Source organism: Cupressus sempervirens, chromosome 1, assembly GCF_028749045.1.
Source record: "Cupressus sempervirens isolate cs-2001-9-10 chromosome 1, ASM2874904v1, whole genome shotgun sequence".
Classification (NCBI taxonomy): Eukaryota; Viridiplantae; Streptophyta; class Pinopsida; order Cupressales; family Cupressaceae; genus Cupressus; species Cupressus sempervirens.
Genome location: NC_143118.1, coordinates 134182253 through 134207492, shown reverse-complemented (window position 1 = coordinate 134207492; position 25240 = coordinate 134182253).

Sequence of the window (25240 nt, the reverse complement as noted above, 5' to 3'; positions counted from 1 at the left end):
TATAAATCAGAAAAGGGGAAATTTCAGTGGTATCAGAGCTATGATCTTGCCAGCCTAAGGGTTTGTAGAAGTTTGCATGTCAGTTTTGACAACTACCCAAATCTTGCATGTCATAATTTATGGTTGCATGTTGCTTCTAATCAGCTGCATGCCAAAATTTATGGTTGCATGCTACTTCTAATCATTTGCATGTTAGTTCTTGGTGAATTTTGTGGTTACATGTTTCTTTTAATCAACTGCATGTCAAAATCTATGGTTGCATGCTACTTCTAATCATTTGCATGTTAGTTCTTGGTGAATTTGGTGGTTGCATGTTTCTTCTAATCAGCTGCATGTCAAAATATATGGTTGCATGCTACTTATAATCATTTGCATGTTAGTTCTTGGTGTTTGAAGAAGTTATAACCTATTGGAGTTACACTCTACTTTATCCAGAATGGACAAGTATAGTATAGAGTCTCAGAGGACACGATCTTGGACAATTGATATCCAGAGTCAGAACAGTAGAAAGGATGGTTATTTAGACATTCGAGATAAACTTAGGACAATAAGCCATGACATGTATAAATAGTTGGTTGAGCACCACTGTATGATGAATGACATGTTTTCTGACCCAGCTAAGGTGGATAAGTTGACTAGATTTCTATTTGGCAGATTTTCTCACAGGGCAGATGACACAATTACCAAGAACCTACATGAGGAGTTTGAGAAACTAGCTTATAGCCAGGCAGAGGTCTCAGATTCTACTCTGCCACAGGAGGTAGTGGGTTTAGATGATGATTATGAGGATGTTGGTGTGCATGATGGTGAGATACCTGGTAGAGATGAGAAAACATTAAGCATTCATGACTTTGCTGAGAAAGAGTACCAGGCACAGTTAGATGCTTCGTCACATGAGGTTGAGGTAGGTAGTACTTCACATGATTTGTCTAACCAGCTGAAGGTGAACAAAGATAGTATTGTGACTTCATTATCTCATCATGATAGGATGCGAGATATGATAGAGGATCACATTCGAATGATTCAGTTACAGGGTAGACATAAGGGAGTTCAGGAAAAGTCTTCTTGTGTTGACTTACAAGTGATTAGGGAAGGAATGGGAATGATGAAGTTGAGTTATTTACATCTTCTATCAGATCATGACCATCTTCTTAGCCTTGTTGGAGACTATTCAAATTCCTTGAGGAGGAAGGAGGAGTAAGTTGACAGGCTTTCTCATGAGCTTGAGGACACTCAAGCTTCTTTGGTGAATACTCCATTGGCATTACAAGACTGGGAGAGACATGGGGATAAGCATAGCATGGAATTGAGTTTAGGTTCATCTTGCACTCTTGATACTCAGCTTTCTGTGAATGGTAGATCATATGTGGTCATTGATAATGTTGCGAGTTCATCTTGCATTCACATCCAGGATATAAGGATAATGTCAAACAAGTATGTGGAATTAGTTGGTATTGGTCATATTACTCAGGTGAGGAGTTTGCTTGAGTTACCAGCTGATTATAGTTTACGAATATGGACTCAAGATTGTTATATTGGTGTTTGGGATTTAGTTGACTGGAAATCTTTAACACTTTTTGGTAGCAGTGATTGTTTGGGTGCTATCATGGATTTGATTAGCAGATTGCACGGTGTTGTCTTTTCTTGTGCCAGGAGCTTATCCGATGTTGGTATTAGTTTTTATACATTGGTGTTGGGCTTTTTTCATATATCTAGTCGACCATACTTTCTGGAATGTGTTGATGATCTTTCATATTTGGCAGTGTGTACAAATGAGTCCCAGGATCATATTAGCATTGATGACATCCAGGAGGATGCAGTGGGTAGTTTTGAAGACTTGGTTTCTTTGGCAATTTCTTTTGGTACAGAGGAGTTGGACATCAGTGCTACACTTTTTGATACTCCGTATGTTGATATGAGCTTTGGAGTTGATTCACAGGATATGGATGGTAATACTCTAGAGACTAGTAACTTTGAGGATACTCCTTTAGACAGTGCATCAGAGAAGGTTTGTAGGAGACAATCTAGCTAGTACCATCACGTGTCTAATTAGTTAAGAGTTAGTGAGCGAGACATTGCTATTGCTTGCCAGTATTTTGATGCTACTCATCAGTTGTTAGCAGTTTATGGATGGGGTTCTCCTACTAGTGATGAGCAGGAAGGCAGTTATCTTTCCTTGACAGAGATCCACTCTTTATGGGAGGCTATTTGGATTTTGAGACAAAATTATATGCAGTTGGTAGCTGACAGAGATTATCTTACGGAGTGGGGGAGTATAGCATATGACGCATTATTGGCCAAGGAAGATGAGGTGAGTGAGCTCACTCAGCAACTCGAGGTGACTTCTAAGATTCTTGAGAGTACACAGTTGGCTTTCAAGGAGTCACAGTTTCATTTGACTAAGGTGACCATGGAGTTGGAGTGACTACAATCTTTACCAGATTTTGTATAGTCACAAGCTATGGTGTCTAGTGATTTGAGGATTTCCATGGTCAAGATTGTCAGAGATAGTGGAGATGGGGATGCATCCATCCTTGATACTAACATTGGCATATCAAGTTTGTTCCCACTAGAGTCAGGTTCAGTTGAGTTGGGTGCTACAGCAAATTGTTGTGGTATGCCTGACATGGTGGTGGCCTCTAGTACTAATGGCACAAAGACTAGAGATGTTGTATCAAAGATCATGGGTGATGCTGGTGAGCCAGAAGTTGGCATGGTTCCTGCTAGTAATATTACTCCCTTGGTAATGTCTTCGGAGTTAGTAGTCAATTCCAACTTGGTTAGTGATCGATTGCAGTTAGTTTCATCTGGATTGCAGTCTGAGCCACCTACTGAGATTGGCGCATTCTATCGGCACTACACTGTGAGGTATGCTCATAAATTTACCTTTGATGACCATGTTGATGAGATGATGATACAAAGATGTACTTTGGTTCATAGTTCTTGTCATCAGTTATGGGATGGTTTGTCACCTAGGGATGAGAGTTGTGATGGGCATAACATGGCGATAGGTTCTACAATTGACAGCTTGATAATACATGACTTAGAGCAGGATTTTGGGAATGATGCTTCAGCAGTTGTTGTTATTGATTCTACTCCTTTGGCTATGACATCTCCTGACTTAGCTGGTGGTCAGTCACAGTGGGCTGTATCACTTGTTCATGGAAAATTTGGTTTGGGTTCCATTTCATGCTATTTATCTTGTAATGTCTTTTCACCATCAGTAGTGCATGGGAGTTATGGTTATGAGATAGTGGTTAGTGATTAGCAAAGTTGTGTTGACTACAGGAGTTGTACAGTGTGTGGATTCTCCATACTTGGTACAATTTCATTCGAGAGCGTTCACCATTGTTGCAGAGTTGGATTGTACATTCCGTATAGGCCAATGAGATGTGTTGATGGTATTTACTGTATTAGTAGTTTGATTTTTCCACTTTACTTGGGTTTTGATGTTCTAAGAGTTTGTGTCTCGTGGGTTTCTGACTATGGTAGTGGTGATTTTGGAGTTTGGTTGAGCTGTAATTATCAGTTTGGTTACGGATTCCTCTTGGTTATATTGCAGAGGATATTGCAAGAGCCTATGTTAATTGATAGTAGTATAGTTCATGACTACATTTGGGATCCAGGTAGATTGATTGGTTTATTGTTCAGCCATTGCTTGAGGACAAGCAATATTTGGGAGGGGAGGACTTGTCATGTCCCTTTTCAAATAATTAAAAATAATAATTTTTGCCAAGGCAGGCAGGCCCAAGAAGGTGAAGTTTCAAAAAAAGGGGGTTAATCTTTGGAAACCATTGGACTAATAAATGAAAATTATTATTAAAATATGTTTTATTAACTTCTCTTGGACGTGAGTTACGGTTATGCCTTCTTTTAAGGGGTTTGGAGGCATTTTGTGCTGATTCCAGAACTTGATTTTTGCTCATTTCTTTGTTGTTCTTCGGAGGCTTCCAAACCTGTGGAGAAGGAGACTCAAGAATGGGAGTTTGCAAGTTTCCAAGAAGGATAAGGATGGGAGTTTGAATCCATTCCATGTGCATGCTCATGCAGAGTTTGCCTTTGTGATGAACAGTGCAGATTTGTGGGTTTTTGGGTGTGTTTTTTGTAAGAGTTTGGTGTTTTCGGTTGAGTATTTCATATCAGTTTGGGTTGCTGTTGTATATCAGACATTTAGATGTTAAAATAAATCTGAATATATTTATTTGGTCATGATTATACTTCTGTGATAGATTATTAGTGTTTTTGTAGTGTTTCCGGGCTATTGTGTGTTATTTTTGGGAGCCCGATGAGCATTGTTTTTATCCTCCATTTGGGAGCTGTTGTGTAAATGTTATACAGATCTAGAAATGTCATTTTGGATGCTTTTATGCTGCTGAATTTCTATAAAAATGTCCACTTTCAAATTTATTAATTATATGTGAAGCTATGAAGTTTTGGCACTATTTTCGGCATACCCGATTTGGGGTTTATTGAGAAATTGGTGGATCTTTGTAATATTGGTTGTTTGATTTTAAAGATCTGATTAGAGGCTTGAAATATCATATAAAATCAGAAAAGAGGACATTTCACATGCACTGATGTGAAAATATGAGCACCTTCCGACCAAAAGAAACCTCAGCAAAGAATAATTCTCCATGTGGCACAAATTTGGTGGTTGGAACAATTCCCAACACACAATGGAGGAGGTAGTATCAACTTCGCCATTCACAAAAGCCAAAAGTGAGATTTTTTGAAATCTCAAAAAATAGGATAACTTGCAAATGTTTTCCCATTGCCACATGGTACAAACCAATTGGTCTCAAATGATGTTGCTACTTCACCAAAGAAAGGAATGAAGCTTTCTAAAATAGTGAATTTCCCTATTTCAAAAAGGACAAATAGTAAGCCTTCCAAAATAGTGAAATTCACTATTTTGGAAAGGGCATGAAAGTGCTTCTCTAAAGTGGAAAAAATGGTTAACACAAAGTGTTAACCCTTGCTGAAATGCATGTTAACCCACAACCAAATTGCATGTTAACCCATAGCAGAGAAAATAGCCCATTGGAAATATCTTTGATCAGTTATTGATGATGGGCTAAATGGGGGGCAAAAATGGCCAACATTCTTGGCAACTCAAAGGGGATGCTTTCCTGCTAAGCATAGATCAGTGGCCTTAAGAAATATATTGGGAATGGAGTCTCTACCAATAATTGAAGCATTATCAAACTTGCAACTTCACAAAATTTTGCAACCAACAAAAAACAAAACAACTCTCTGGGTAGCTCCAGAAAGCTCCAGAAAAGGGAGAAAATGTGCTCATGTTTTTTCATGAAAGAAGAAAATATCTACTCTAATATATACAAGTATTTATAAAGAAAAAAGATAAAACAAAGCCATTTACTAGCTTTTTGAATTAGCTACCCTTCCTCACAAGATGATTTCTTTTTCCATGCACATGGGCAGCTAAAAATGGCAGCAAGCATAACAAACATGATACTATATAGAAATTAGCCTCAACCTCATCATTTTTCTCTACAACCTTGGTAGTATCTAGTTGGTTTGGAAGCAGCTCCTCTTCTTGTGAAGAAACAATCTCCACCTCTTGCTCATGATGCTCATGAGCCACCTCCTTGGGAGCTACTAGTATAGCATGAATCTCCACTTGTTGCTATTGTAGAACATGCAGATGAGGAGTCAATATCTATAGAAGAGTAGATAGCATTGAACACATCCATGAAGTCATCCTCATCGTTAATCTCTTCCATCATAGCTTTAATAACATGCATAGGTTGAGAGGAAACCTCATGCATGTAAACATTTTCCTCCTCAAGGATAGAGCTATCCTCAAGATCCTCTTTTTCATCCTCCATAGCATGGAGGACAGTCTGCAATAGTGAATGATCTTCTTCCTCTTTAGCTTGCAAAAAATCCTCATCTTCTGGTAAAGGATCAATAGCCATGATTTGTTCCTTAAGAGAAGGAACAACCTTGTCTTCTTCTTCTTTCACAACAAAAGAGGGAAGATCTTCACATAAGAGGTTTGGATCCTCTTCCTTTGGCTCAATAGCTACCTATATGTCCTCCTCAATGGGTTTCAACTCCTCTCATGGAAGCTTTGTGGGCTTTGTTTCACTCTTCCAAAATTCCATGTTTGGGTTATCAAGAACCTATAAAACTGCTCCACCCTCAAAGAGTAAAATGGTGGCAAGTATAGAAGGCTCATGAGGCCATTTTTTTGTACAGTGAGTGGAGAAGTTACAGTAGCAGGCTCTTCTAATGGAGGAGGCTCTTGAATCCCAAGATGATAAACTCTGGAGAAAGGGTTGCCTCAACTTATTTGGTCTAAAAATGAGATGACTAGGGCCTCATTTCCTCCTCACTTGTAATAGCAACTTGTATTGCAATATTCTCATCAAATTGTCCTTATTTCACCCTCTCTTCTTCTTGTTGTTGGAGATAGGCTTGGTATGTCATCTCCTCCTATTGTCTCTCTATCTCTTGTTGCCTTGCAATCTCATCAAACTTCTTATCACAAGCCATCAGTTACTCATCAAACTCATGAAATCTTGAGTCCATTTTCCTACTCCTTTCTTAGAAATTGTAGTCAATCTACCTTTGGAGCTCTAACATCATATTTTTAATCTCCTTATATGGGGATGTTGGGACCAGTGGAGTAGGGGTAGTAGGAGAGTAGTAATTCTAAGCATAATGGCTATAACTAGCTTGAGGTTGAGATTGAAATTGGTGATATGAGAGCTGTAGAATAGAATTTTCATGATATGGGGGGAATAGTAGTCATTTCTATGAAATGGTTCCATGGTTAGAGATTCATAAAAGTTGTAATTTCATAAAAAACTTGAAAATCACAAAAAGATCAAGAATGATCTTTACATACACCACTGTTTCATCTTGAAACTAGTATATGTGCACTAGAGTCACCATGGTGTTTGATGGAATGCCTCCAAAGGTTGATGGAACTGAGAATAATACCCAAATTCTCAATGCATAAATATTAGATGGATTCCAGTGGATTTTTGTAGCTAAAATTGATTCTCCCACTGGACATGCCAAAAACTATTAACACAAAAGTATACACCCTTATTTGTGTTGTGGGAGTAGACTGGATAGATTATGTTATAGAAACTAACATGGTTAAGTATGTTATATGAACAAAAAAGGATGAAACTATACTTCTAAATTGCACAACAAGAAGGCATAACAAATATGATGCTCCAGGAAGTGCAGAGGCTGTGAAGAAAGTTGATGTCATGTTTTAAGTGTGTTTTAAATTTTGATGTTTGTAGTAAAGTACTATAATGTGGTGGCATAAATGGAATATTGATCCTATAAGCTCTCCAATTATAGCCACTTAGGACAAAGTTAATTTCATTTTAAGTTGAGTCAATTTTCTTTTAGTGTGTTTGTGTGTGTTTTAAATAATTAAGCCAACTAGTAAATCAATGACTTCAAGAAACTTCAAACAACTAGAAAAGTTGGCAGAAGATTTTGATGCTTGAACAAGCCTTCATGATTCAAAAACAATTTTTGACTTCTTATTTTTTTGTTGATGTTTCATTTTCCAAATCACAGGGATGGGAAAGCATTAAAAAGGCATATTATGTAACTAAATGGAGATCATAGCACAATAGGAGGAATAGAAAGTTTTTGAGTGGTGTTTCTAGTTTTTGTGGGTTCTTGGATTAAATGTATGATTTCTTGTTTTTTTTTTTTTTTTTTTAGAACTTGAAAAGCCTAAACCCGAAGAATATGTTGATAATCTAATATGTTCATAACAAAAGATTAATTTGTATTTTGAATCCAAATTAAGTTTATAGATTTTGCAGTTTGTTATAGAAATTTCAATTGTTTGAATCATGAATGTAAGCATTTGTTGTTTTGAGGGTTACAAAAGCATATGGGAGTTTTTTTAACTCTCTGTGATCTATATTCTAGGATTGTGGAGGAGTTGTATATCATATGTTTTATTTTATTTTTATTTTTACTGTTTCAGTTGGCTAAGTTTGTATCTATGCAAAAGACAATATGTGAATTCAGTGAATATCTCCACTTATTCACCAATATGTTTAAATAACATAACTTATATCTGATGTTGGTAAAGGTAAGTTTGAACCATGAAATTTTATAGATTTGGAAAATGACAGAGGATGTCATGTCAATGATTTTTTTGTTGTCAGTTTCTAAAATCCATGCATGTAGAAAGGTGGTATACATGCAAACATAGATTAATGTTTCTTGATAGTTCGTTGGTTTTTGGTTTGATATTCAATTTTACATTTGAAGGTGACCAAGTTATCTATGTATTTCAATTTGAATAAAGAAATGGTTAGTTTAAGTTAAGTTCATGCTGGAAAGTCAATGTTGCTATAGGAAGTTGAGAAAGTTCATCTCGCATGTTAGTCTATTAGTTGGTACTAAGAGAATGAGTTGAATAGCAATCTAAGTTAAGTGGAATAATCAATCCTAGAGGTGTATGAACCCCTTGATGTAGACTTAGTTGAGTGATTCATTTCCTCCTAAGTTTTCCAAGTTGTGGCTCTACATTATTTTTGGTGTCAAAGCAAGAGTCCATAGACTATGGGAAGTTACATGTTGTATATACCTAATCAAGAGTCCTCACTAGGGTCAAGCAAGATGGTGACCAATGTAGAATGAGCTAAAAAGATTGAGGAGAAATAAGAGCTCTATTAAAAAGAGAATAGAGAAGTGAACGGGAATTAGAAGAATTAGAAAATAAGTTGGAACACATGAAAAATGTAGTTGAGAAGAAAGAAATGAAAGAAGAAGAAGAGGAAGAAGAATTCCTAGATGATGACAAGGATGAGTAATCTAAAACTGAGAAGCCATTCATTAAAGCTTTGAAGGCTTTGGGAGGAAAATCCACTGAGTTACCTATATTTACATGAAAGATAGATACTGAAGTAGTTTTGGAATGGATTGAATCTTTACAAAATTACTTTGACTATGAGAAGATTTTAGAATTATAGCAAGTCAAGTTGGCTAATTCTAGGATAAAGGAAGTATCCCTTACATGGTAGAATTTTTTACAAGAAGAAAGAGTAAAGGAAGACAAGAAAAAAATTTGTTTATGGAAGAAGATGGTGTCCATGGTGGAAGAGACTTCTCTTCCCAAAGATTATGAAGTACAGTTACACTAGAAGAGGTAGAATCTCAGACAAAGAGATATGGATATCTTTAGTTATACAAAGGAATTCAAAAAATTGAGTCTAAGATCAAAATTAGTAGAAATTGAGAGTTTCAAGGTAGAAAGATACCTAAATGGTGTAAGAATTAACATATAAGAGGAGTTGCAATTGCCAACACAATGGCTAAGTGTTACCAACTAGCTTTGAAAGTGGAGGAGAAAATTAAGAGAAGACAAGAGAATAGCAACATAAGTAGAGGAAGATAGTCATTCAGAGGAAGAGACACATTTAGAGGAAGAAGCACAAATTTTCAACCACAAATAGAGACACATAATGAAATTACCGAGTTTGATAATTTTAGAGGAATTTTTAGAGGTAGAAGACCAGATTTCAGAGGAAGATCACCAAGAAGAATGAATGGAAAAATAATATGTTATAATTGTAACCAAGAAGGTCACATGGCACACAAAGTTCTAGCAAAGGCAACCTCTAGTACTCATGGAGAAAGGGGAATACACCTTGCATAAGAAGTTGATTCACAAAATGATTTAGATACTTATGGTTATCTAGAGAGAGGAGAATCTCTTATGATGAGAAGAACACTTTTGAAGATGCCTATAAAAGCAAAATCACCATACAGAAAATCTATTTTCAAAACTACTTGTAGGTTTGGACGAAAAGTCTGCAAGGTATTGGTAGATTCTAGTTCCACAGAAAATTGTGTAGCCCTTGAAATGGTGGAGAAGTTAAAATTACCAATAACACCTGATATGTATCCTTACAAAGTGTCTTTTTTGAACAAAGGACATTAAACTATAGTGGAAGAACAAGCTTGGGTTGAACTTCATATTGGAGCATACAAAGATAGATTATTGTTTGAAAATGGTGTAGGAGCACTAATCCTAGAGGTCACTATGATATATAGAAGGTTTTTGAGCCAATTAAAGTCAGTTATATGATGTATTGATTCATTTTGAATCCATTTGTAAAGGTGTTGACAAGAAATGTAAGCATGTGCACCATATTGCTCAAGTTGTCAAATAGGTCATGTTTGGGTTTACATGGTAAAATTGTGTAAAAGACCCATGGAAGGGTAAAATAATTATTAAAGGTCTTAAATATTCTATTTAGGTATGTATAGAGAGGTTTGACAAAGTTTTTAAGTCATTTGGATAATAATTGTAAAAATTGTTCAAAAGTTCCCAAAATTGTAATGACAACTTTTTAAAAGTTGGTTTAAAGGTGTTAATGGGTAGTTATAGGTTGGTTGGATAGTTTAATTTGCTTCCAAACTATATATATTTTGTCTCCAAAACATGACATTGTGAGTTGGAGAAGTTGGAGGAAGGATTTGGAATGGAAGAAAACTTATTTTGATGTTGTATATTTCAGTTTTCTAATTATTTTTTCTTACAATTTCTCTAATGTTTTGGTTGATTCAAATTCATTTGGAATGATATAGTAATGGATATATAGAGTGATGAATCCTCCTTCTCATTCTTTTGGTTTGGTTCAATTTTATAAATAAATGAATATGTTATGAGCATTTTGGTGAAAGTGGGTATTTGCAGATTTGAGATTCCCTGAATATATTCATGTTACAGCATGTGGTACATACACATTTTGGAGGCTCAAGAACTAAAATAATATTAATTAGAAATATATGTGAATTTTCTTTCATTTACTTTTGGTCTTAGTCAGTTTTATGCATATTTTTGAAGGTTATGCATATTTTAGTGGAAGCTGGTTTTTAAAGATCTTCGTTGGAGTTGCAGGCAATGATGCATGCTTGAAAAGTTATTTATGATTGGGAAAAATAATGGCTTACATATCCTTAAACTAGATTCATAAGGTTTTAAAATGGAATTTGTTTGGTATCATTTGGATTCTTTTTTATAAAGATATGGGATACCCTAGGTTGGGTTTGGTGTTTTGATTCTCAATTATGATAGGGATATGGACCATAATTTGTACTTTGAAACAATAATTGTTTGGGGAATCAAATGGGGTTCTCAGACCTTAAGATTTGGTGAGGTGATATATACTATAGTTATCTACAAATTTTATTATTTCCAATGCTTGGAAATTGTAAAACTTGGGACAATATTGAATTTGTTTGTTAAAGGAAACAAACAAGTGGTATTTTCCTCTTTTCAATTATTTCAATGATTAAATGAAGATTGGATCATCAAGATCTTAGATGATTGTTTGGTTTCTAAGATGCTTTGTATCAATTGATATTGATGCATTTCACTTACTCTTTGGTAGACCACGGTAGTACAATCTCAAGGCACAACATGATGGAGTAAAGAACACATACACCATTACAAAGAATGGAAATGAGATTGAACTAATACTTCTAACCAAACCAAGATAAGAAGAAGCAAAAGATACAGAAGCTAAGGTCATGGTAATGGGTAAGAAATAAATCCTAAAGGAAGTTAAAGGAAAGAAGTAGCCACTCTTTGCATTGATTCCAGTACTCAAAGATAAATTGCAAAATAATGTTGAAAATCAAATTGAGGAAGAAAAATTAGAAATGGAAAATTTAAACTTGAAGGTGGAAGTGGTAGAAAAGAAGATGCACAAGGTAGTGGAAAAATTTAAACCAATCCTAGATAAGTGTAAGGAAATCATAGCTAATGGAATTCCAAGAAGTCTCCCACCTATGCGAGAAATCAGTCATTGCATTGATCTCATACCAAGTTTACAATTACCCAACAAAGCTATGTACAAGCTAACACCACAACAAAACAAAGAAATGACAAGGCAAATTGAAGAATTACTTAAAGCTAGTTTGATTGGAAAGAATCTAAGTCCATGTGTAGCACCTGCAACCCTAGCACCTAAGAAAGAGAGAACATGGAAGCTTTGCAAAAATTCAAGAGCATTGAACAAAATCAGCATAAGGTACATATTTCTAATGCCTAGGATAGAATATTTACTTGATTGTTTGGGTAAAGCAAGATACTTTGAAAATTTTGATTTAAAAAGTGGATACCATCAAATAAGAATTAGGCCAAGGGATGAATGGAAAATAGCATTCAAACAAATGAGGGATTATATGAATGGAAGTAATGCCATTTGGATTGTATAATGCTCCTAGTACACTTATGAGACTCATGAATGAAATTCTTAAAGATCTTGCAAAAAAAAATTGATAATATATCTAGATGACAATTTTGTTTTCAGCAACACAAAGGAGGAACATTTAAAACATCTAGACTTGGTGTTAAGGCATCTACAAGAAGAAAAGTTGCTGATTAAATTGGAGAAATGTAGTTTCATGCAAGAAGAGTTGATGTACCTTGGATTTTTTATCTCAAAAGGAACACTTAAGATAGATCAAGATAAGGTAGGTGCAATTATTTCATGGCCAACTCCTAAGAATATTATAGTAGTTAGAAGTTTTCATGGTTTAACCACTTTCTACAAAAAATTTATTAGGAATTTTAGCTTGATTTGTGCACCTATTCTAAATACTATAAAATGAGGATAGAAATGTAAATTTGTTTGGATAGCAGAAGCTAGTGTAGCCTTTAAACTTCTTAAGAAGAAAGTAGCCCAATAACCAGTCTTCACATTTCCTAATTTTAGTGAAGTTTTTCAAATAGAATGTGATTCAAGAAACATAGTGATAGGAGGTGTATTTAGTCAAAAGGGTAGATCTATAGCCTTCTTTAGTGGAAAACTCAATGAAGGTAAACATAAATATTCTTCATATGATTTGGAAATGTATGCCCTTGTCCAATCTCTTAAGAAATTGAGACACTATCTATTGTCCAAAGAATTCATTGTATACATAGATAACTAGGCCCTTAGTTTCATAAACAGTCAAGACAAACTAAATCATAGACATATGAAATGGGTGGAGACATTACAAGCTTTTACTTTTTTGGTATCATCTTAAAATGAAAGCACTTCCATGTTAAGAGCATTTAGCCCACTAAATAAGTGGTCTGAGGTCATGTCAAGCACCTTGAATGGGTCTTTGCATGGATATAGTAGTTACCCCCTTGTTATCTCTCTCTCTCTCTCTCTCTCTCTCTCTCTCTCTCTCTCTCTCTCTCTCTCTCTCTCTCTCTATTTCTAGCCTATTTCTAACAAACTGCTCTATAAAATTAAGGAATTTGGCCTTTGGTTCAAGGATGACCTTTTGGGTCCAAGTCAACCTCGACCCTAACCTAGATCAAGGATGACCTTGACCCTAACCTAAGGCAAGGTTGACCTCATCCCTAACCCTAGGTCCCATTTTCAATTTCTAGGAGTTTTAAGATCTCGAGCTTTGGAAAGCTTCTTTTCCCACTTCCAGGTTAGTTTTTTTAGGTTTTGGAATGGTAGACTCTTAAATTACATTTATTCTAGGTCCATTCCTAGGGGTTAAGCTTAAATGAGATTTAATGTTCCTATGTTAGCCTTCTCTAGGAGTTTGTGCCCTAGATCTCTATATAAGGAAGCGTCCTCCTCTCATTTTTCTTGAATGAAGAAGATGCATTAGGAGATTGGATGAACTATATTACCTTTCTACATCCATTATTCCATGAAGTGAATTTCTATCAAGCATTCAAGCATTCAAGTGTTCAAGCATCCAATTCATCAAGGATATCCATTGTTAGTTATTGAAGGATTCAATCTCTATGGAGCCCTCTTGTTGAAGATTTCTCCATCCACCTTCATCGAAGCCTTCTTATATGAAAAGATACATTCAATATTGGGTTGAAGATCTAATGACATTGATTTGAGACATCCTACATTCATTCAGAGCATTCATACTTGTGGATTCAAGGATTTGAATACTCCACAAGGATTTCCACATCAGCATGGTGAATAGTTTTGCATTTACTTTGTTTATGCATATTATAATTTTAATTATATTTTAAAGTTAATTCAAAAGTGGCGTTTGACTAAGGAAAACCTCCCATCCAACAAACAAACCATTTTTCTTGCAGATGTAGGTGTGGAAAAATGAATTGAAGAGCAAATTTAGATACCCTTTTCATTGAACTCGCAAGATTCGTGAACAAAATTTTTTTATCGAAGCAATGCAAATCAAGGTTGACCTTTCGGGGTACAATTGTACCTCGAGGTAAGATTTTCCCCTACTAATAGGGTCAAGGTCAACCTCCCTTTAAAAAGATAAAACATTTTTGGGTTTTCTTCATCTCAACATTTCTAGTCCAAAATAGGTTGCAGATTTTCCAAAAATTACATACAGACATCAAAAACCAACATTTTCCATATTCAAGGTTAGTATTTGTCTTTTATCTATTTCAAGATTTAAGCACGTACTCCCTCACAATGGGAAGATCATATAACCTCCTTTCTCCCTATTTTCCATCACTTGATCCATTTATGCATTGAACACTTTCTTGTGCTTAATCAATTTGGATAATTCCTTTTGGAAATTAGGGTTGAGAAGAGATTTCAATTTTCATCCTATTCATTTTATATAAAGCATAAAAAGGGAGTTTCAAATAAAGTTGTTAATGCTTTAAGTAGAAGAGCTTTGACTACATCACAAATTCAGTTGGAAACTACAAGACTTTTGAATTTGAAAGATATGTATGATATGGTGTTGATTTCAAAGAGATTTACCAAGCATGCACTAATCTAGATGATAGGTATAATCATGAGAATGCATATTTTGTGATTCAAGAAGGGTTACTATTCAAATGAGGACAAGTTTGCAGACCAAAATGCTCAATGCAAGATAACATCATACACGAGAAATATAGTGGAGCATTATCTGGTCACTTTGGACTAGATAAGACTTTAGAGCTAGTTCATAGACATTACTTTTTGCCAAAATTACAAAAAGATGTGAGAAAATTTGTGGAAGAATGCATCATTTGTCAAAAAAGCAAAGGAAAAAGTACTAATGCTAGACTATATCAGCCCCTACCCATTCCTTCAAGACCATGAGAAAGTATTAGTATGGATTTTGTTATGGGATTACCAAGAACTTAAAAGGGGTATGATAGTGTTTTTGTTGTGGTAGATAGATTTAGGAAAATGGCACTTTTCCTACCATGCAAATCTACAAAAGATGCTTCATACATAGTAGATCTATTCTTCAAAGAGATAGTTTGAATTCATGGATTAACATTGAATATTGTATCGGATAGAGATGGCAGATTTGTAGGTCATTTTTGGAGGACCCTTTGGAAGAAATTTGGCACAAATTTATTTTTCTCATTTGCATATCATCCATAAATTGATGCTCAAATAGAAGTTGTCAGTAGATTTTTGGAAAAATTGTTAAGATGCCTTACAAAATAACATGGAGAAAAATGGGATTATATACTTACTCAAGCTGAATTCTTGTACAATGACACGGTGAATAGAACTGCATGGAAATCCCATTTCAGATTGTGTATGGTACACACCCAAGAAGAATTCTTGAGCTTAGAGAACTTCCAAACACTTTTCCTAGTAGTTCACATGGTGAAGAATTTGTTGAAGCTATTAAAGAGGTCCAAGATCAAGTCAAGTTGCAGTTATAGAATTCAAATTAGAAATACAAAGAATTTGTTGATCAAAAAAGAAGAGAAGTGCAGTTCAATGTTGGTTATTTAGTGTGGGCATGTTTGAAGAAAGAGAGTCTGCCTCAAACAAATCATACTAAATTATTACCTAAGAATGTTGGTCTTGTCAAAACTTATAAAAATATGGACACAATGCATAATATTTAGTTACCTCCAAAAATTGGCATCTCACCCATATTTAATTTTTATGATCTCACACATACAAAGGTTCAAAAGCATAACTAACACAAAAATATTTAGTAACAATATATTTATAGCAAATACCCAAACCAACACCACCTCAACTGGAGAAGATACTAGATACAAAAATAACGAAGACCTGAAGGAGACAATATACTCAATATTTAGTCAAATGGAAGAACAAAGATGCAATAGAAGCTATTTGGATGGATGAGAAAAAAATCAAAAATAATGGTTCATTACTATAAAACCTAATCTCAAGTGGACTTGAGATTCATTCTATAGGGGAGTATGTTGTAGGAGAAGACCACACAGATTATACTATAGGAACTAACATGGTTAAGTTGTTGGAATAAAAGGTAGAGTAGCTGAGAGGGGCAGGTGAATTAATTACTTACAAAAATTAATCCACAGATCCCTTAGATGTCTTAAAGATCTAGTTACTGTTGATGCTCGGTAAACATAACAAAAATGTTGTAACTCAGTAAATTAAACTGTTACTTATCTTCAAGTAAACATGCATGCAATTGAAAACAAAATGAATACAAGAGACACCAGATTTAACGTGGAAACCCAATATGGGAAAAACCACAAAGTAACTAGTCACCAATTTTTCACTCTTCTAAAGTGAGCCCTGTTAGGAGCCAACCCTGGTAAAGGTTATAATACACACTGTTAGGTGTGACCTTGTTAGAGGATTTAATCACCTTGTTAGGAGTGGCCTTGCTAGAGGTCTTTAGAACAATTCAACTGAGCTGTCACCTTATTAGAGGATTTACAAAATGGTTGTTAAAACAAATTTGTTAAGAGATTTGAAATCACTGCTACAATGGTTAGAAAGAAAAAATGAATTGATCTGAACAAGATGCAACTAAATTTGCTAGTGACAGGTCTCTATTCAGCATCATTAGATCCTCCTTGATCAAATATGGCTTTTCTTCTCCTCAATGATCTTTGATTATCTTTCAAATTTGCTTCCACAATAATTAGTATTCATATCACATTAATTCCACACACTTCGACACACTTAGAATTCGCAACTTGACCTCTTACTTATACCATTCAGATTGTCAAGTCAGCTCATTTACATATTACATTTATCAATAAACCATACATTAGTCGGCTACAGATATTACTCTAAACAAATAAATGTTATTTCATAAAATAATGAAATCCTTTACTGGCCGACCCTACTTAGTAAATATTGCTTCCAAAAATTTCCTAAGTTAACCTTCTTGACTCGATTAACATTGCAATATCTGTAAAATCCTTTGGCTATCGAGTTTACGGTAAGAACTAAATTCCTTCATGAGAGCTCGGTAAGAACTGCTTCTGCCACATTTCCTTTGATGACCAAGTGAGCTCGGTAAGAGTTGTTTCTACCACATTTCCTTTGATGACTAAGTGAGCTCGATAAGAACTGTTTCTACCACATTTCCTTTGATGACCGAGTGAGCTCGGTAGATTCTTTCCTTTTGCCTCACTGACCATTTGAGCTCGGTAAACACTATCTTTTGCCTTGTGACCTTCTGAGCTCGGTAAACACTATCTTTTGCCTTACTGACCTTCTGAGCTTGGTAGACACTGTCCTTTGCTTTGCCAACCTTCTAAGCTTGGTAGACGCTATCCTTTTCCTTGCTGACCTTCTGAGCTCGGTAGACACTATCTGATGACTGATATGACATTTGTGTGACATCAAAGACAACACACAATTAAAAAATTGTATCCAACAATCTACCTCTTTGGCATTGATGGCAACACAACATGTCATAGCAGAATGAAATTTGAAAATAACTCTTTTACTGACATAATACTTCACTTTTTTTTTCAAATACAGCAAACTCCCTCTTTCATAATAATCTATCCCTCTTGCACAAACTCTTATTATTTTGAAAATTTTAGAAAGATATGACAGTATACTCTCCCTCTTTGACAACATATGCCAAAGACAACTTGAAATAGCTGAATAGCATTGTACCTGATGTACTGATTCATATGTAATGTCTACAATTATTTTCTACATCAACTAATAGCTCTTCAATTCTATTTCGATTGATGCATCACTAGAAATGTATTTTAGTGAGCTTCAGATAGGGGAATGACCCCTAACTTACCTCTTAGATACAAGAATGCATCCTTAGGTAAAAGCTTTGTGAATATGTCAGCAATTTATTCCTTTGTATGGACATATTCCAATCTTATTTCCTTTTCTTGTACCAATTCTCTAACAAAGTGATACTTTATGGCAATATGCTTGGTTTTTGAATGCATCACTAGATTCTTAGAGATGTTAATTGCACTTGTGTTGTCACAAAACATAACAATAGGTTCTTTGATTTCTTGCTTCATACCTTCCAATAATTGTTTAAACCACACAATGTTTGAGCAATTTACTGCTGCTGCAATAAATTCAACCTCTGCTATGGATTGAGATGTACAATTATGCTTTTTGCTTGTCCAAAAAACCAACCTTTTTCCAAGAAAGAAATCTCCTCTACTTGTGCTTTTTCTATCATCAATATTTCCTACCCAATCTGCATTAGTGAACACCTTTAAATCCATTTTTCCTCCAAGTTTATACCATAATCCATATTCTTCAGTTCCTTTTAAGTATCTCATGATCCTTTTGATTTCCATCATGTGATTTTCTTTTGATTTTTTTGAGAATCTTGCTACAATTCCTACTGCAAGGGAAATGTCTAGTCTTGTGTGCACTACATATTGCAACTTTCCAATCATAGATCTATACAATGTCTGATCCACTTCCTTTGATTCATCATCCTTGGTAAGTTTTAATCCAATACACATAGGAGTCCCAATTGGTTTGTAGTCTTCCATACCAAACTTTTTCAATATCTCCTTGATGTATTTAGATTGAGGGATGTAGATGTCATTCTTATTCTGTTAAATTTGAAGACCAACAAAGAATTTTATTTCACCAAACATTGACATTTCAAATTCCTTGTTCATTTGTTCTAAAAATTCTTTGCAAAGATCATCATTTCCTGTGAACAAAGTATCATCTACAAATATTTCTGCCAAAATAATCTTATTATCTGGTCCTTGCTTTATGTACAAATTTTTGTTGTCATTAGTTCTTTGAAAACCAATCTGAATAAGATAGTTATGCAATCTTTCATACCATGCTCTAGGGGCTTGTTTCAGACCATATAATGCTTTATGCAATTTCCAGACCATGTCCTTCTTGTCTAGAGCAACAAAACCTTTAGGTTGTTCAATGTAAACCTCTTCATCCAATATGCCATTGAGAAATGCTGACTTAACATCCATCTGATAAACTTTGAATCCTTTGAATGCAGCATATGCAAGTAAGGTTCTGACACCTTCCAATCTTACAACATGAGAAAAAATTTCTCCATAGTCTACACCTTCTTCTTGTGAATATGCTTTACATACCAGTCTAGCTTTGTTCCTTGATACCTTACCATCTTCATTTAGTTTGTTTCTGAATACCCACTTTGTTCCAATCACATTTTTGTCTTTGGGTCTTGGTACAAAGTCCATGTTTTGTTTTTCTTTATCTGTTCTATCTCTTCATTCATAGCTTCAATCCAACTTTCATTGTCTAGTGCATCTTTGACATTTCTAGGTTCAAAATCAGAAAGTAAACAAGTACCTTTCAACTTACTTCTTGTCATTGTTTTTATTTATTTATCTCCAATGATTTGATGCGGTGCATGATGCTTTCTGACATACTTGGCTAACACAGGATCCTTCCCTTGTGAATGACTTGCACTGTTATCCTTATGTGTTTCAACTTCTGATTTTGATTCTAGTTGCTTGGGATCAATAGATGCTAACTCAATAGCTTCTATTTGCAACTCGGGTTCTTGCAGCTTGATAGGTACTAACTCGATTTGAACTTCTTGTGACTCGGTTAAAGAAGATTTTGGAGTTGAGAATTCCTAATTAATAGGTATACTTGGCATTGTATTAGGTTCAATGTAAATAAATCTTTTGTAGTCTTCAGGTTCCTTTTTTCTTTCTTCTTCTGTTCTTTTTGCAAACTCAACAACTTTCACATGTGCACTTTTTATGACTTTGTGAGTATATAAGTTCAAACATCTATATGCTTTTCTTTTGCAAGAGTATCCCAAAAATATCCCTTCATCACTTTTTATATCAAATTTACCTTTTCTAGATTCTTTTAAAATGTAACATTTGCTTCCAAATACTTTTAGATAACTTACATTAGGTTTGTAGCCATACCACAACTCATAGGGTGTTTTGAATGAGTCCTTTTTCAACTATACTTGGTTCAAGGTATGAATTGTAGTGCTGATAACTTCCTTCCAGTATTTGATAACAATGCCTTTCTTAATCATTAAAGTTCTTGCACAATCCATGATAGATTTGTTCCTTCTTTCTCTATTCCATTTTTTTTTGGAGTTCCAGGTGTTGAAACCTATCTTTTGACTCCTCTTTCAATGCAAAAGTTATTGAACTCATGTGAAATGAATTCACCACCTCTGTCAGATCTTAAGCATTTCAGTCTCTTGCCTGTTTTCTTTTCTACTCTAGCCAAATACCATTTGAACTTTTCAAATGCTTCTGATTTCTCTGTTAGGTACATATATGATAGTCATCATTCTTGAATAATCATCAACAAACAGAATGAAGAATTTTTCACCCTTATAACTTTCAATTCCAATAGGTCCACACAAATCAGTATGCACAATTTCTAGAACTTCTTTAGTCTGATAGTTCTTTCTTTTAAAACTAGTCTTTCCCATTTTACCAATTTGACAATTCTTTCATAAACCAACCTCGGGTTTCTTTATGTTAGGAATACCTCTTACTTTCCTGAATTTATTGATCTTTATTAAGTTTTCAAAGTTTACATGACATAACCTTCTATGCCACAACCAACTTTCTTCAATTTGAGCAATGAAACATGAACATTCACCAAGTTCAAGATAAAATAAGTTACCTTTTGTTTGAGTTCCTAATCCAATCAACTTTCCTTTGTTGTTCAGCAATCTTTCTTTTGCATGCATAAATTCTACTTTGAATCCATTATTGAGTAGTTGTGCCACACTCAACAAATTATGCTTTAGTCCTTCTACCCAATATGCATTATCACATACAAGTTCCTTGGTTAATGAGATTATTCTTTTTCCTTTTATACAACAAGGTTCATTGTTACCAAATCTTACACTGCCACCATCATAGTCTTCAAAGTATTCAAACTTAGTTTTATCACCAATCATGTGATGAGAAAAACCACTATCTATGATCCATGTATCATTCTACTCATACGAGAAATGAGTGCCATTTTCTCATCATTATCAGACTTATCTTTCACAGCAATGTAGACAATTTCATCTTCTTCTTCATCATCAGAATCATTAGAATATTTTGCCATGAAACATCTTTTCTTACCTTTATCCTTGAATGATTTGAAGTCTTTCTTTCCATTGTACTTGTGACCTTTCTTCTCATCTTTGTTAATATGTCCAATTTCTTCTAAGAAAAGTAGATTAGAGGAATCTTACCTTTGTATTTCCCTTTGCCTCTTGAATATTTTCTTGCTAGTAGAGCTTCAACCACTTCAAGATCATTGTCTGAACTTTGTTCTGATTCTTCATCACTATCTGTTTATGGATCCTTCATCTTTTTCCCTTTTTCTTTGAGTGAAAGCTTGGCTTCAAATGTTGATTCAATGTTCTTGGTAGCTAGAACATACTTGTCATAGTTTTCTAGCTCAAATGTAGTCAATCTTCCAACTATGGCCTCTAAATTTATTTTATGATTTGCCTCACATCTTCTTTCTTGAATTGTAGAGACTTTGATTGCATAAATGGGAAGTAGAGTTCTAATAAATTTACTTATAATTGTCTCCTCACTAATATCTCCTCCAAATGCTTTGATTGCACTAATACATGTTTTAACTCTTTCAACATACTTCGCAATGTTTTCATCCTCTCTCATCCTCATTTGATCAAATTGTCCTCTCAAACTTTCTTCTTTGGCTTATCTTACATTATCATCTCCTCCAAAGGTTTCTTTCAACTTGTTCCAAATTTCAAAGGCAGTTTTGCAATCTTTGATGTCATCAAATTCTTCATAACTCAGAGTAGATGCTATATCTATCATCATGTTATTGTGAGTCTTCTTTTCAGAAATATCATTGACAGATAATGTACCAGAAGGTTCTTCATATTTTTCATCGAGGTACTTTAGCCCTATATCACCAATAGAAGCCAAATGAAGCCTCATCAATCCTTGCCATGTTGAGAAGTTGTCCCTGTTGAGTCTTGGAATTTCCCTTTTGTAAGACATCCTAATCTTTAGCTTAGATCCTTGAAATCTTTTCCTGTAAGCACCAAAAGCTCTAAGACCAATTGTTGGAATAAAAGGTAGAGTAACTGAGGTGGGGGGGGCATGAATCAATTACTTACAAAAATTAATCCACAGATCCCTTAGATGTCTTAAAGATCTAGTTACTGCTAATACTCGGTAAACATAACAAAAATGTTGTAACTCGATAAATTAAACTGTTACTTATCTTCAAGCAAACATGCATGCAATTGAAAACAAAATGAACACAAGAGACACCAGATTTAACGTGAAAACCCAATATGGGAAAAACCACCAAGTAACTAGTCACTAATTTTTCCCTCTTCTGAAGTGAGCCCTATTAAGAGCCAACCCTGTTAAAGGTTACAATACATATTGTTAGGTGTGACCTTGTTAGAGGATTTAATCACCTTGTTAGGAGTGGCCTTGCTAGAGGTCTTTAGAACAATTCAACTAAACTATCACCTTGTTAGAGGATTTACAAAATGGCTGTTAAACCAACTCTGTTAAGGGATTTGAAATCACTGCTACAATGGTTATCTAAAGCAACAATGAATTGACCTGAATAAGATGCAACTAAATTTGTTGGCTACAGGTCTCTATTCAGTATCATTAGATCCTCCTTGATCAAATATGGCTCTACTGCTCCTCAATGATCTCTAATCATCTTTCAAATTCGCTTCCACAATAATTAGTCGTCATATCACATTAATTCCACACACTTAAAATTTTTAACTTGACCTCTTACTTATACCATTTAGATTGTCAAGTCGGCTCATTTACATGTTACATTTATCAATAAACCATACATTAGACGGCTACAGATATTACTCTAAACAAATAAATGTTATTTCATAAGACAATGAAATCCTTTACTGGCTGACCTTGCTCAGTAAATATCGCTTCTTGAAATTTCCTAAGTTAACCTTCTTGACTCGGCTAACATTGAAATATCTGTAAAATCCTTTGGCTACTGAGTTTACTTGGTAAGAACTAAATTCCTTCATGAGAGCTCAGTAAGAACTGCTTCTACCACATTCCCTTTGATGACCGAGTGAGCTCGGTAAGAGCTATTTCTGCCACATTTCCTTTGATGACCGAGTGAGCTCGGTAAGAACTATTTCTGCCACATTTCCTTTGATGATCGAGGGAGCTTGGTAGATTTTTTCCTTTTGCCTCACTGACCATCTAAGCTCGGTAAACACTACCTTTTGTCTTTCTGACCTTCTAAGCTTGGTAGACACTATCCTTTGCCTTGCTAACCTTTTAAGCTTGGTAGACACTATTCTTTGCCTTGCTGACCTTCTGAGCTCAGTTTACACTATCTGATGACTGATATGACATTTGTGTGACATCAAAGACAACACACAATTAAACAATTGTATCCAACATAAGTATGCTACAAGAACAAACAAGGATGAAACTATACTTCTAAATTACATGATAGGAAGACATAACAAAGATGATGCTACAGGAAGTGTAGAAACTATGAAGAAAGTTGATGTCATGTTTTAAGTGTGTTTTAAATTTTGATGTTTGTAATAAAGTCCTATGGTGTGGTGGCATAAATGGAATAGAGATCCTATAAGATCTCCAATTATAGTCACTTAGGATAAAGTTAATTTCATTTTAATTTGAGTCAGCTTTCTTTTAGTGTGTTTGAGTGTTTTAAATAATTAAGCCAACTAGGAAATTGATGACTTCAGGAAACTTCAAACAACTAGAAAATTTGTTAGCAGATTCTAATGCTTGACTAAGCCTTCATAATTTGAAAATGGTTTTTGATTTTTTAAATTTATTTTTGTTGATGTTTTGCATTCCAAATCATATGAGTTGGAAAGTATTGAAAAGGTAGATTATGTAACCAAATGAGGATCAAAGCACAGAAGGAGGAATATAAAGTTTTTGAGTGGTGTTTTGATTTTTGTGGGTTCCCAATTGAATGTGTGATTTCTTATTTTCTTTCCAGAACTCAAAAGCCTAAACCATGAGAATATGTTGATAATTTAATGAGCATATAATTGAATATTAATCTGCATTTTGAATCCAAATTAATTTTGTGAGTTTCATAGTTTTTAATAGAAATTTTAATTGTCTAAATTGTGAATATAAGCATTTTTTTTTTAGGGCCATGCCAGTATATGGGATTTTAAACTATTTACAATCTATTTTTTGGGATCGTGGAGGATTTGTGTATCATATTTTTTATTTTATTTTTATTTTTACTATTTCAGTTGGCTTTGTTTGTATCCATGTGGAAGACAATCTGTGAATTTGATGAATATCTTTGTGTATTCACTGATATGTTGAAATCACATAACTGATATGTGATATTTTTAAAGGTTGGTTTGAACCATGAAATTGTCAATTTTAGAAATGACAGATGATGTCATGTTCAATGATTTTTTTGTTATCAGGTTCTAAAATCCACACATGCAGAAAGGTGGTATATATTTGAACATAGATTAATATTTCTTGATAGTCCATTGGTATTTGGTTTGGTATTTAGTTTTACATTCGAAAGTGACCAAGTTATCTATGTATTTCAATTTAAACAAACTGGTCATTTTAAGTTAAGTTCATGCAGGAAAGTCAATGTTGCTATAGGAAGTCAAGGAAGTTCCCATCATATGTTAGTCTTTTAGTTGGTACTAAGAGAATGAGTTGGGTAGAAATATGAGTTAAGTGGAATAATCAATCTTGAAGTTGTATGAACTCCTTGATGTAGACTTAGTTGAGTGATTCATTTCCTCCTAAGTTTTCCAAGGTGAGGCTCTACATCAGCTTGAGGTATGACCCTCAATCAACCTTGTGTAACATGGAAACAACCTCCAAGTGTGGTACTTGTACTCTAAGGTGGAATCTCTGGAGAAGGTCAGCTTCCTTACTATTATGATGCACTTAATCTAAAACTAGGAAGGAAAAGGGAAATGGAGATCAAAAACTAAGTGCAAAAGGGAAAGGGGGCTGACATACAGAGATAAAAATGTGGTTACAACTCTGCCTACAACTACATAAAACATGAATAAAACACCTAAATACACAAATCTT